The sequence below is a fragment of the Triticum aestivum genome, chromosome 3D (genome assembly GCF_018294505.1).
Source record: "Triticum aestivum cultivar Chinese Spring chromosome 3D, IWGSC CS RefSeq v2.1, whole genome shotgun sequence".
Classification (NCBI taxonomy): domain Eukaryota; kingdom Viridiplantae; phylum Streptophyta; class Magnoliopsida; order Poales; family Poaceae; genus Triticum; species Triticum aestivum.
In genome coordinates, this window is record NC_057802.1 from 482,459,984 (window position 1) to 482,471,809 (window position 11,826).

Genomic DNA, 11,826 nt, shown 5'->3' on the forward strand with positions numbered 1-11,826 from the left:
CCTGCCCGGCAGGAGACCTCCTAATCGGCGCCTTCTGCGCCGCTTAGAGAGGTTCCGGCGCCCACGCGCCTGCATATATGGGCCGGCCCATCGCGCGCGACGCCATCGATTGTCTCGCGAAAAAAAGACAAAAATAATATGCTCCTACGAGGAGTCGAACTCGCGCCGTGAAAGCTAGAACTCACAGAATGTTTGGCTAACCACCACACCTGCTTAGCGCTACGTGATTCATAACAACGCGAAAACTGAAATAACCATTCTATCCGCGCTGTTTATTAGATTTTTGAGTTATTTGACTCTTCTTTTGGAAAAGTTAATTTTTTTAATGAAAAAGGGTTCATCAAATTTTCGAAAAAAGTTCATGAATATATTTTTATGATTTAAAAAAAAACAGTTCATCGATTTTTTTTTAAGTTCATCAAGTTTGAAAAAGTTCATCAATTTTGAAAAGGGTTCATCAATTTTGAAAAAAGTTCATAGATTTGTAAAAAAGTTCATCGATTTTGAGAAAAGTTCATCGGTTTCGAAAAAGAGTTCGTCAATTTTTAAAAAAGTTCATCTATTTTAAAAAAAGTTCATCGATTTTGATTCATCGGTTTTGAAAAAGAGTTCATCGATTTTGAAAAAGGGTTCATCGATTTGGAAAAAAGTTCATCAATTTGAAAAAAAGTTCATCAATTTTGTAAAAGAGTTCATCGATTTTTATGATTTAAAATTCGCACATTTATGAAAAATAAGAAAGGAATAAGAAAAGAAAAATGGAAAAAGAAGAAGAAAATCTTGCGACCCGGTGAAACAATAAAAGAGAGAAAAGAGGTTTACGCACAACCAGTCGTTCGTAGCCGAGTGGTAACTGCGCTGCTCTCTCAGACGAGGTGTCCCGGGTTTGAATCATCGCGCTCGCCTGCTCCCCTTTTCATCGACTGATGCAGTTTTAACAGAAAAAGGAAGAAATGGGCCGCGCCGCGCGGCCCATTTCTTCCTATGAATTTCTTCTGAAGTTCTAATTTTTATGGAGTTGAGTTCTAATTTTTATTACCACTGATCGCAATGGTGCAAGATTTTCCTTTGATAGTTTTATGTGGGTACGAGTTTCTTCTGAAAGTACATATGGCTAAATGTTGATCTTCAATGTTATTTCATGGTAGTCTTTGTTCTAAGGAAAATATGCTCATTAGTACTCTTGATTATTTATGTTATTTTTGCAGGCTTTCTCTCAGCTTTGTTCTCAGCAGTGGGCTTTGCTGATGGTTTTGTCCAAAATAAGGTATTTCATCGGAAATCATATGGCATGCATGGATTAAATCTTGAACTTTGCTACTAAATATTTGTACTAAACAAGGTGTAAGTCACTTGTCAGTTTTGCCTCATAATCCTAGCTCTCATTGATTGATTTTCATGATATTGCGTACATTTTACTGAGGTTATCCTCTAAAAAACGATTTTTATATATGTGGTCTTTTTAGAAATGGGCACTGTAACTTAAAAATGTTGTGTATTTCTGGACTCGCATGTATAGTATTTTGATGGAAACATGCATGCTTCTGTGGTATACTATGGTGGACTATCATGCTTGATGGCAAGAGGTATGCTGTTACTTGACTACACATTTATCTTCTGATGATCTTGAACAGTGTGTTTCAAAATAGATTGACATAGTAGCACACTATCTCGCCCTTCTCACTAATTCTATGGGCATAGGTTATATCTATTTTACTGGTCAGTGCAATTTACAGGTTGCATTTCACGGCATGGTGTTCTATCCTTCACTTATTTTTCAGGTTTAGCAAACTTTTTTTGCTGGTTGGTGTCAACATGGCTGAATAGGTTCTTGAGTTGCTGTACTAGCGTTTTATTTCAATTGAGATCTATAATTTTCTGATTGCTAGCTAACAAAAGTAACTTGTAAAGTATGGTACCATGTCGTATTATATATGAATGTAATCTTGCCTGTTTTTTGTTATAATTTACTTATATTGTCAGTAAGTACTTAAAGTATATGGCAAATATGAGACATGCTTGCGAATCATCTTCTATTCTACTGATTTACTATGAAAGTATTGGTCTCCAATGTTGCATGCGGACCAATGAGCAGCTCAATACCTTTTCAGTAGTGAATAAGGATAAATAGGATGAAGACAATAAAGTACATTTCAATGGAGATGCGATAGTGTTGTACAAGTGGATTTATTGCTTGGTTTTTATAATCCATTTCCATTTTATTATTATGCATTAGCGCCTTGTAATAGAAGATATCTCACAATCAGATTTAAAGTGAGTCTACATATATAAGTTAAAAGATGGTTGGACATTGTTGTCCAAAACGTTATGTTTGATATACTCCACCAGAATTCATCGTTTATTTGTGGTCATATGCTCTTTTACCAATTGTTTATTCATTTTATATTATATTTATTTCCTGCTCATAGTCCGTTTCATGAGCAATATATGGTCCCTTTGCCCACCGTTGATCTAATCTTGGGTACTTTAAATGCATGTTCGTCATGATTTACTTAGGCATGTGCAAATTGAGACGTGCGTTGCACGTGCAAGCTTACTAGTAATGATAAACAATGTAACTGTGTTTATTGATAAAAAAACCTAGCCGGATGGCATTCCGACGGAAAAAATGAACGGATTTTCCTTTCCCTATACATATACTTCTTCATGAAAAAACTAATTAAGATTTGTTTCCATTGTATCCCGGGACAATCGTGAGCAACTAGGCGTACCAAACACATAAGCAACCCACGAGTTGTATAAACTAATCTCATTTTTTTAAATTGGAGAGCTAGTTGTAAATCAATTAGCAAAGGTCCCAGCGCATTTTCTGACAAGCGTGTTTGCTTATGTGTTTGGCTAACTAGACTAGCTCTCATTAAGCATGACTGAGAGCTGACTGACTCGATGAGACCCCTAATTAACTTCCTAGTGTCCAGCCTTCTAACAGATTCCTAAGGGATGCAGATTTTTTGAGCACCTGCACACGAGCCATGTTATCCTGGCTCTCTAAAGTCGCTTTAAGATTTGTGCGACACAACTAACTTTTTACATGAAATTTTCTCTTTTTTGTTTCTCTTATATAGAACATGTCTTAAAGTTCAAACCTTTGTAGCGCAGGAAAGCTTTCTAATTAGAATCTGGGATTAAAACTTTCAGAATTTTTGGTCCGACACAATTACTAAAAATAAGATATTTTTTTAATCAAACATAGCTTATTTATTATATTTATGTTGGACCAAAAATTCTAAAAGTTTTATCCTAGTCTCTAGTTAGAAAGTTTTGTTGTTCTGCAAAGGTTTGAACTTCAAGACATGTTCTATACGAGAGAAACAAAAAGGGGAAATGTACTTGCACGAATCAGTGCGCAGGAAATGGGTGGCTGGATAAAAAGAGAACCGGATTCTCAAACATTGAGAAGGAAAGTTAGAGAAGCTACAATACCCTAACTTTCTTTCTTTCTATCCATATATGATTATGGCTAACATGACTTAAAATTAATTTGCAAATTGATGATCTAATGTGTACATTTATAGTAATTACATACAAACAAATTGATGGTAAAATAAAATTAATTTTAAATTATTTATATCTACAATAAATAGCAACAGTAAACAACCTAGTAACTACTCCATCCATTCCAAAATATTTGACTTCATTTGTCCAAAAATGGATGTACCTATGTACTAAAACATGTCTAGATATATCTATATTTTTGACAAATGGAGGACATGTATTGTGGAACGGAGGGAGTGCCTACCAACAGTCTCTAACTTCCCTTCTTTATTTTACACTATGCTAACACTGTAGCACCGTGACTTTCCTTCTCAATGTTAGAGGATCCGGTTCCGATAAAAAAGGCCTGGGCGCAGGTGCTCTAAAGCATGTTTTTGGATTCCTAAGAACGCCTTCGTTTGAATAAAAGGTCTCTGGATTGCTCGGGCCGTGACACGTTTGGTGAAATTCTGGGCAGGAATTTGAGAGGACTTTGTTCCGCCAATGCTGGGCTCACTATTCGCTAACAGGGTTCGCACACGCGTGGCCTCACTCACTGTTGCAGGCTGTTCCCGGTGGATTCGCGCCACGCCGCCGACCACACCGACGACAAGCTGTCGATCCGTGAACATCGGACCACTTGTCTTTTCGCCGGCCTGCTTCCATTCCTACTTTCGTCCACCAAAAACGGCCTACCGGAAACTGTAGTACTGTAGACGGACTAAACTGGACGGAACGAGCTGCGCACAGTGGCTGGATCTCGTAGCCGATGCAGCAACCATCGCCTGAAAATGAACAAAATTGGTCCTTATCTGAAACTTCAACACAAAATGGCTCTAATCTTAAAATATTTCACGAAATGGCCCCTTTTGCATGACGCCCGGAGCTAGGGCGCCATGCTAGGTAGCATGCCGTCTCGGGCTAGGGCGTCATGCTATTTGGCATGGCGCCCTAGGCCGGCGCGCCATGCTACCATGACGCCCTAGCCCGGGGCGTCGTGCTCTCTAGCATGGCGCTTTAGCTGCGGGCGTCATGCAAAAGAGGGCCATTTCGTGAAATATTTTTAAATTGAGGTCATTTTGTGTTAAAGTTTCAGATAAGGGCCAGTTTTGTTCATTTTCACCCCGGCCCATTTTGATCTAGTTAAACTAACAGGGTTCGCACACGCGTGGCCTCACTGTTGCAGGCTGTTCCCGGTCGACTCGCCGTGGACTCGCGCCAGGCCGCCGAAGGCCGAGCACACCGACGACAAGCTGTCGAGCCGTGAACATCGGATCACCTGTCTTGTCAACCCGCTTACTTTCGTCTAGCAAGCGGCGTCTACCGGAGCTGTAGATGGACTGAACTGGACGGAACGATAGTAGCAGCAGCACAGTGGCCCTTGTGCGGTTGTAGCCGATGAAGCAACCGTTCCCCGCCCATTTTGGGTCTAGCGCCAACCCGTCTCCATCACCTGAAAATCCCCTCCGCTCTCGTACGGATCACTGCCCGAACGCGGCCAAGTTTTCATGATTTGTACCGTGTCCACCATTTTTGGCTCATCTCTGGCCACTCCTCGGCGGTACCACCTGAAAAATTGTCATCGCGCTCGGCTTCCCCGAGGTACAAAGACTGCGATTGACAGGTACTCGGAGTTGTAACGAGTACCAAAAACATGTCGGCGTGCACATGACATGACACATGCGTGCATGCTGCATGCATCGGCATAGCCGTCCGTCAGAGTATGGCAGCAGCAGGTGCAGGTCAAAACGGGTCCGGATGGCGCACATCGCCGGAGCCCCGCCCCCCATCATGAGCCCTCTGCCTCGGCCCCGTCGGACGCCGCGCCGGCTAATGATCGCTGATCTGGTGGCCGCAGCGGCAGCGCCGCTGTACTCGCGCAAGCAGCCACATGGCCGCGTTCCTCGCGCCATGCAAAGCCGCAGAGCGTGCGACGAGCTAGGAGGCTCGCCGCCCGGCCGCGGCAGCCATGCGTGCGTGTAGAGCTCCTCGCTGCACGCTCAGGCCTCCAGTGCCTTTTCGGGTTGTCCCTCTTGACCCGGCGCGCAGCGGCACAGCCACACAGTGCATGTGCATGCGCCATGGTTTTGAGGACGAGGGCGTGGTAATTTTCTGTTTATCGCTCAGAGTCTCAGGCGGTGGACAGGGTGATCTGGCCGTAGCAGCGGCGGGCACTGGTCACGGCCATGGACAAATATAGGGGCCGTTTGGTTCTAGGCCTATCATTGCCACACTTTACCATACATTTTTGCCAACCTTGCCTAAGCTTTATTCATTAAAATAAGAGTCACAAGTTGGCAAGCCTAAGGGAATCTTGCCACATTTTTTGTGTGTATGCCATGAGGGGCTCAAGTGTGGCTTGCCTAAGGTATGGCTTGAACCAAACAATCACCTAAGTTAGTCAAACTTGCCTAACCTTAGATGTGGCAACCTTTGGCAAAGTTAGTCACAAACCAAACAGCCCCGTAATCATGTCCAAGGCCGAAGAGTCAGTGGCAGCATTCATGGAGATGGAGCCCTGGCGAGGATCGACCTTGCATGGGACGGCGCAAGAAAGCCTGTCCAGCTGCTGTTCCCTGGCCTCGCTAGTCGCTACTATACAAGACAAGCCTGGCCTCCGTGTGGACTGTGACGATCTTTTCCGTGGATTTTGCGTCGGACCCCTGTGCTGCTTTCCCGTGGCCTGCCCCGCGGCTAAAAACTGGGGGTTAGGGCATCTCCAGCGCTATCATCTAACAACATCTACAGCTCAAACGGGCACCTCAAACGCCTGTGCTGACCGACACCACTCATATTCAGCCCAAATCTAGGGCGGATATGGGCGTCCGGGCGCGTCCGCCACGTCGGGCTGACAATAAGGTCCCACACGAAATCGCCCGAAACCCGGCGGTCCGGCGGACATCTCCTCCGTCGACGTCATTGACCTTAACCTCGACATGTCACTGACCTTAACCTCGACAGGACCCCTCTCATGGTTACCACAACCCAATCACGACATATATCAGGAAAACCTTTAATCATGAGCATTTGGTGGACAAAAGGCCATTTATTTTTTAATCATAAGCCTTTTCAAAATCTACTTCAAATAGCAAACCATTGTGTTTCTTAAAGCCAATGGAATTCATAGCTTCATGTAAAACAACTACACCTTCCATGATGATCTACCTTTCACAAAGGTAGTTTGAGTTAGAGAAATGACAGGATCAACCACCCTGCTTGGTAGGTTCGTGAGCACCTTAGTGATAATCTTGAGACTAACATTCAGGACACAAATAGGACTAAAATTCTAGAATTTGTTTGGCATCATTTTTACCAAATAGATCTTTGGAACTAGAGTGATAATGTCATAATTAAGCCTAGCAATATCTAAGGTCCCATTATGAAAATCATCAAGTAAACCTTTAAGGTCCCATTTTTACCACACTCCAAAACTCTGGCTAAAAATGGGGACAAGGTCAATCAGAACCTAGACTTTTATGTTTCTCTATCTAAAAGATTACATTATGTAGTTCTTCCATGGAAAAAGTCTCAGTATGCTTTTTAGCAAGACTGCCAGAGATTTTAGGCATGTCCCAATTTTGCAAAGGAATGTAAAACTATAAGCTTGTACCACAATACATACACAACTCCTATCCCTCAATTAACCCCTCCTCTTGTGTCAAATTAGTGATTCTATTATTTCTTCTCCAGCCATTTGCTACCTAGTATTACATATATCTTCCTTAATCTCTTAATCTTTATATCTCTATAACCATTTTAATTCGACGCGTGTCAAAATATTGGCCAATTGCTCTCTAGGCTCCTTCTATTCTTGTCTACCAGAAGCATAAAGGCCAAAAATCTCAGCATTTTTATCAATGTTGCCTAATTCGGTCAAGATTTCATGTTTAATCTTCCTATACCAGGGATCAGCATTTATATCCCACCCCTAACTTTTTTCCTAAGTATTCCCACCATCTTTGCCATCTGTCTAGTTTAGATCCATAGTATTCATCACCTCAAAATTTGTGAAAAAAATCTATAAAGCCATCCCCTAAGCATCCAAGCATTCTCAAATCTGAAAATGTGTTGAGCAGTGTAACGATTTTTAGAGTCCTAAAGCAGAGGAGAATAGTCGGAGACTTCGCTAGCGAAAGCCTGCAGAATTAGATTGGACTATCTATGCGTTGGTCAACTTTAAAAGAAAAGGTTACATTCAGATCCAACGGCCATGGGTTCTCCCTCTTCCCTTCGGTAGTGTTCATCGTCCTCCTCGAGCCGCAAGTGTACCCCGGCCTTACCATGTGCCTCTGCAAACCACGGCAGGCAAGCGCTGTCGCGCACCTTGCCCAAGCTGCTTCCTCCAGTGGGTTGTCCCTACTCCCTACCTCGACCACCCCTCTAAACCCCGTCCCGAACTCCAGTACCGATGACTTCCCCACACCCGAGTATTCGAGCTTCGAAACCACCTCTGTCAATGACGCCGCTGCCATGTCATCGTTGTCCGTCTCATCCTCGCTCTAGGGTGAGACCTCTCTGGGGATACCACGACGTCCCGTCTCGGTGATTAAGACTAGCCACAATGGGTAGTAACATAGAGTAGTAACAATGCCCATGTTACTACTCTATGTTACTATCTCTATAGTGGAGAGTAACATATGTGTGGTAACATACAACACTTAATTTATTAGGCTATAGACTCATCTTGCCTTGATATGTGTGATGTTACTCATACTAGTAGTAACTAGCTATGTTACCACATGCCTCTCTTTCTTCATTTATTGCTTGCCACATCATCTATTTATCTAGATACATGTGATGTTACTACCTATGTTACTCCCACTATGGGTAGTCTAAGGGGGAGAAGGGGCCCACCACCACATACACTGTCCCGTCTCGGTGATTAAGGGGGAGAAGGGGCCCACCACCATGGTACATCGTCCCGTCTTTTTCGTGCGAGGATAGTGTCGAAAGGACTCTTTGTCCAGAAGAAGTGATTAAGATCGATGGTGCCAAGAGTTTCAGCTGACTTTTCAATGATACGCTGTCCCGTGGCTCCTGGCGCTAATGCACGGATGCACGCACCTGGCAACGCCCTCGGCTCCTGGCGGTGCGCACTGAGCGGCCGTGGGCAGAGCGTACTTGCCACAACCTTCATTCCAAATTATAGTGCGCCCGCGCTTTCCGAGGTTGAACTTTGACCATAAATTTAACGAACGAGACCGACTGCGGCGGGAGAAAAAGTTACATAATTAAAAACTTCTTTCGAATACGAATTCACTGATATAACTTTTGCTCCCGCCGCAATCGGTCTTGATAGTTAAATTTACGGTCAAAGTTGAAGCACGGGGATAGAGGAAGCGCTACATTGTGGAATGGAGGGAGTACTATAAGAGTGTGTGTTTTTTTGCGGAGGGAGTAGGTATGTGCTCCTAGTTAGTTCAAATTTGCCAGTTTAATGGGCCCAGAAGTCGGTAAAATTTGCGTCCCTGTAGTGCAAATGCGGCCTCCCGTGCATTTTTGGCGCGGCCAGATGGTACGTTTTTTTGACGGCTCGGAACGGATAGACAAGCACCAGCGCACAGGGCCAAAGCGTGAAATCGAGAAATGGGATGGTCCATCCAGACAAGAACGACAAACACGGCGCCGATGATGTGGGCAAAACAAAGCCTCTCTTTGTCAGGGACGGCGATCATAAATGACGGCATGAATGAGCACAGAGATGCATATCAGACGAGGCACACCATCTTGAAATTTTGAACGGAACACATGCATCCTGAAGACCTGCATCTACTCTCCCACCGGAGTGATGTCGAAGCATGAATGCATCAAGAGGAAGATCATGGCGTCAAGGAATAAAGGGCGGGGAGCCAGGGCCAGGGCGAGCTATCCGTTCCACTTCACGTGCTCTCGCCTGGGTCAGGCAGGGTAAATGCAAGTGGCTGGGCTGGCCGGTCAGTCTGCCGGGGTCTGCACATACGTTTTGCCATGCACGGTTTCGCGGCGAGACTTGGCAGCGGGCTACGCTCTGACCGGTTGCATCATGATCAATGCGTTGCGTGGCAGCGACGTAGGTCACGTAGTAGCTACTCACTGTCCCGCACGCCAAGCGATCTTTTCACCCACGAATGGACCCATCAGGTACAGGGAAGAGCCGCCCCAGCCACACGTGAGAAAAATCAAGGTTCAAACAGGCAAGAGCCCCTCATCACCTGCAGTGCCGCAGCAGGCAGCAAGACATGCATGGACTACGGTGCTGCGCTTGCACAGGAACAATGAAGGAGCAAAGAACCCGGCCGGGGTCGAGCTTCGCTTCTCTACGAGAACAAGACGAGACCCTTTGCATGCACCCGTGCTAGTGAAGGTCGGTCTCGGATTTCCATTTGCGAAACGACGTAGGAGTAGGAGCAGCATTTTCAGCTTCGATGGTTGCATATGTATCAGGCTTGTCCTGTCCGGACGTCCTGTCTCTGTAGCGCGCACAGGCGCTCTGGATGATCACCTGAGCGACGGATGTGTCGCCACGCTTGTGTCTAATTTTGCCAATCAGAAAAACGAACATGTTGCCCTGGTCTGATTCTTTACTATGGTTTTATTTCTAGCAAACTACTTTGGAGGTCCGTAAAGCTGCTGATCAGCGATGGAGCCTCATCGAGCTTGGGTGAAGAGGTGATCTGTCTTTTTATCCTTTGGTGGCCGCTTCGGTGATGTCGAAGAAAAGGGATAGGCGCTGGTATTCTGCATAGGATTTTCCTATCTTTTCAGTTATGTATGGTCGGTGCTTACGTGCCTTGTAACTTGATCTTTATTCTATATGAATGAGACATGCATTACCATGCAAAAAAAAAACCTGTTTTTATTGGCCTGCCTGACTTTTCTCTTCACATTTTTGGGCTCACTTAACCCGTGACCCTTAACACCTTGGAGCAATACTTACCTCTTCATATGTTTCTTTTTCTTTTTGGAATGACAAAATCATTCCGCAAAAAAGGAAAAAGAATGACAAAATCATACGCAGTAGTATATTTCAAAAATCGAAAAGGAATCATACTTTTAATGCAACTTAAATGATGGACTATACCCGTGCAGTGCTTGGCCACAAAATATGAAATATTGCATTCTGCATAAAGAAATGATTTTTCGCAACATATATTTTATTTTATTTTGAATAAGAAGAATATATTAATATTATGGATATATCAATTACGCTCAGCCTTTGCACCAACATGATCTCAAGAGCAACTCAAGACGTCAAGGATGCACACTAACAAATTATTACCACAAAAGAAATGAAATATCCACTGAACAACTGCAATAAACATCTGCAATAATAATCAATTATGGTAATTCCAATTAACATGATATATGCTCCAACAATAGAAGCTCCAAAAGGAGTCTAAAGCAAACTCCATGTTTTTACTCATATATATGGGCGACATTTTTCTATAGAAAGTTTTACTTGTATTCACTTGATGCCACAAACTACATACATGTTATTTTACTTTATAAGAAAAACACAGAAATGGCTTTTGCCTTACGGAAACTCACTAGGGCTAAAGTGCTACTGGATATCTATATTTATACCTCCATATACCATCATACAGTGTACGAATAACTTTGAATATTGCTGGTTGGAGTGGTCCTGATGGGTCGTCCGCGAAGAAGTCTGAGTCACTTGCTTGAGGAGAAGTGATAACGATGACTTTGTAGGCAACCTTGACGGTGCCCTCTCCTTGCAATGTGTATGGGTCATGTGGATAGATAGGTCAGTGGGTGCCCTTTCATGTGGGCGTCTTGTAACGGTTTTCGTTTGGGTCTTTGTTAATTAACCGGGCAATTCTCTTTGACCCTTGTTATTGAAGGGATCTAAGGGACCTCGTTTCAAAAAATTGTTTGTGGGATGAATCTAATTCGATGGCATTGAGGTGGCAAATCCGAGCACTATTGACCGTTGGATGTCATTTTCACTCCATCGGATTCGGCCACATGTACTATCTAGAATATTCCATTCTTGACCTTAATCACAATGCACAACCTCAAAACACAGGCACTTCTCCTTTCTTCTAGAATCCTTCGTGCTTTAATTATCCAAAAAAACATTTAATTAATTCACATTATTTTTTTACTTTATGATTTATGCAATGCACTATATGCACAAATCTCGAAACACAAGCATTCTCATTTGTTCTAGAACCTTCTATATTGAAATTGTCCAAAAAAATCTTCTAAAAAAGTTGCCATCCTTTTTTACAGTATGATTTTACAATGCACAATACATACATCAAGAAAAATAATGCACAATAAACACAAAGCTTGCATCACATACACTTCTCATTTGTCGTAGACTCTTCC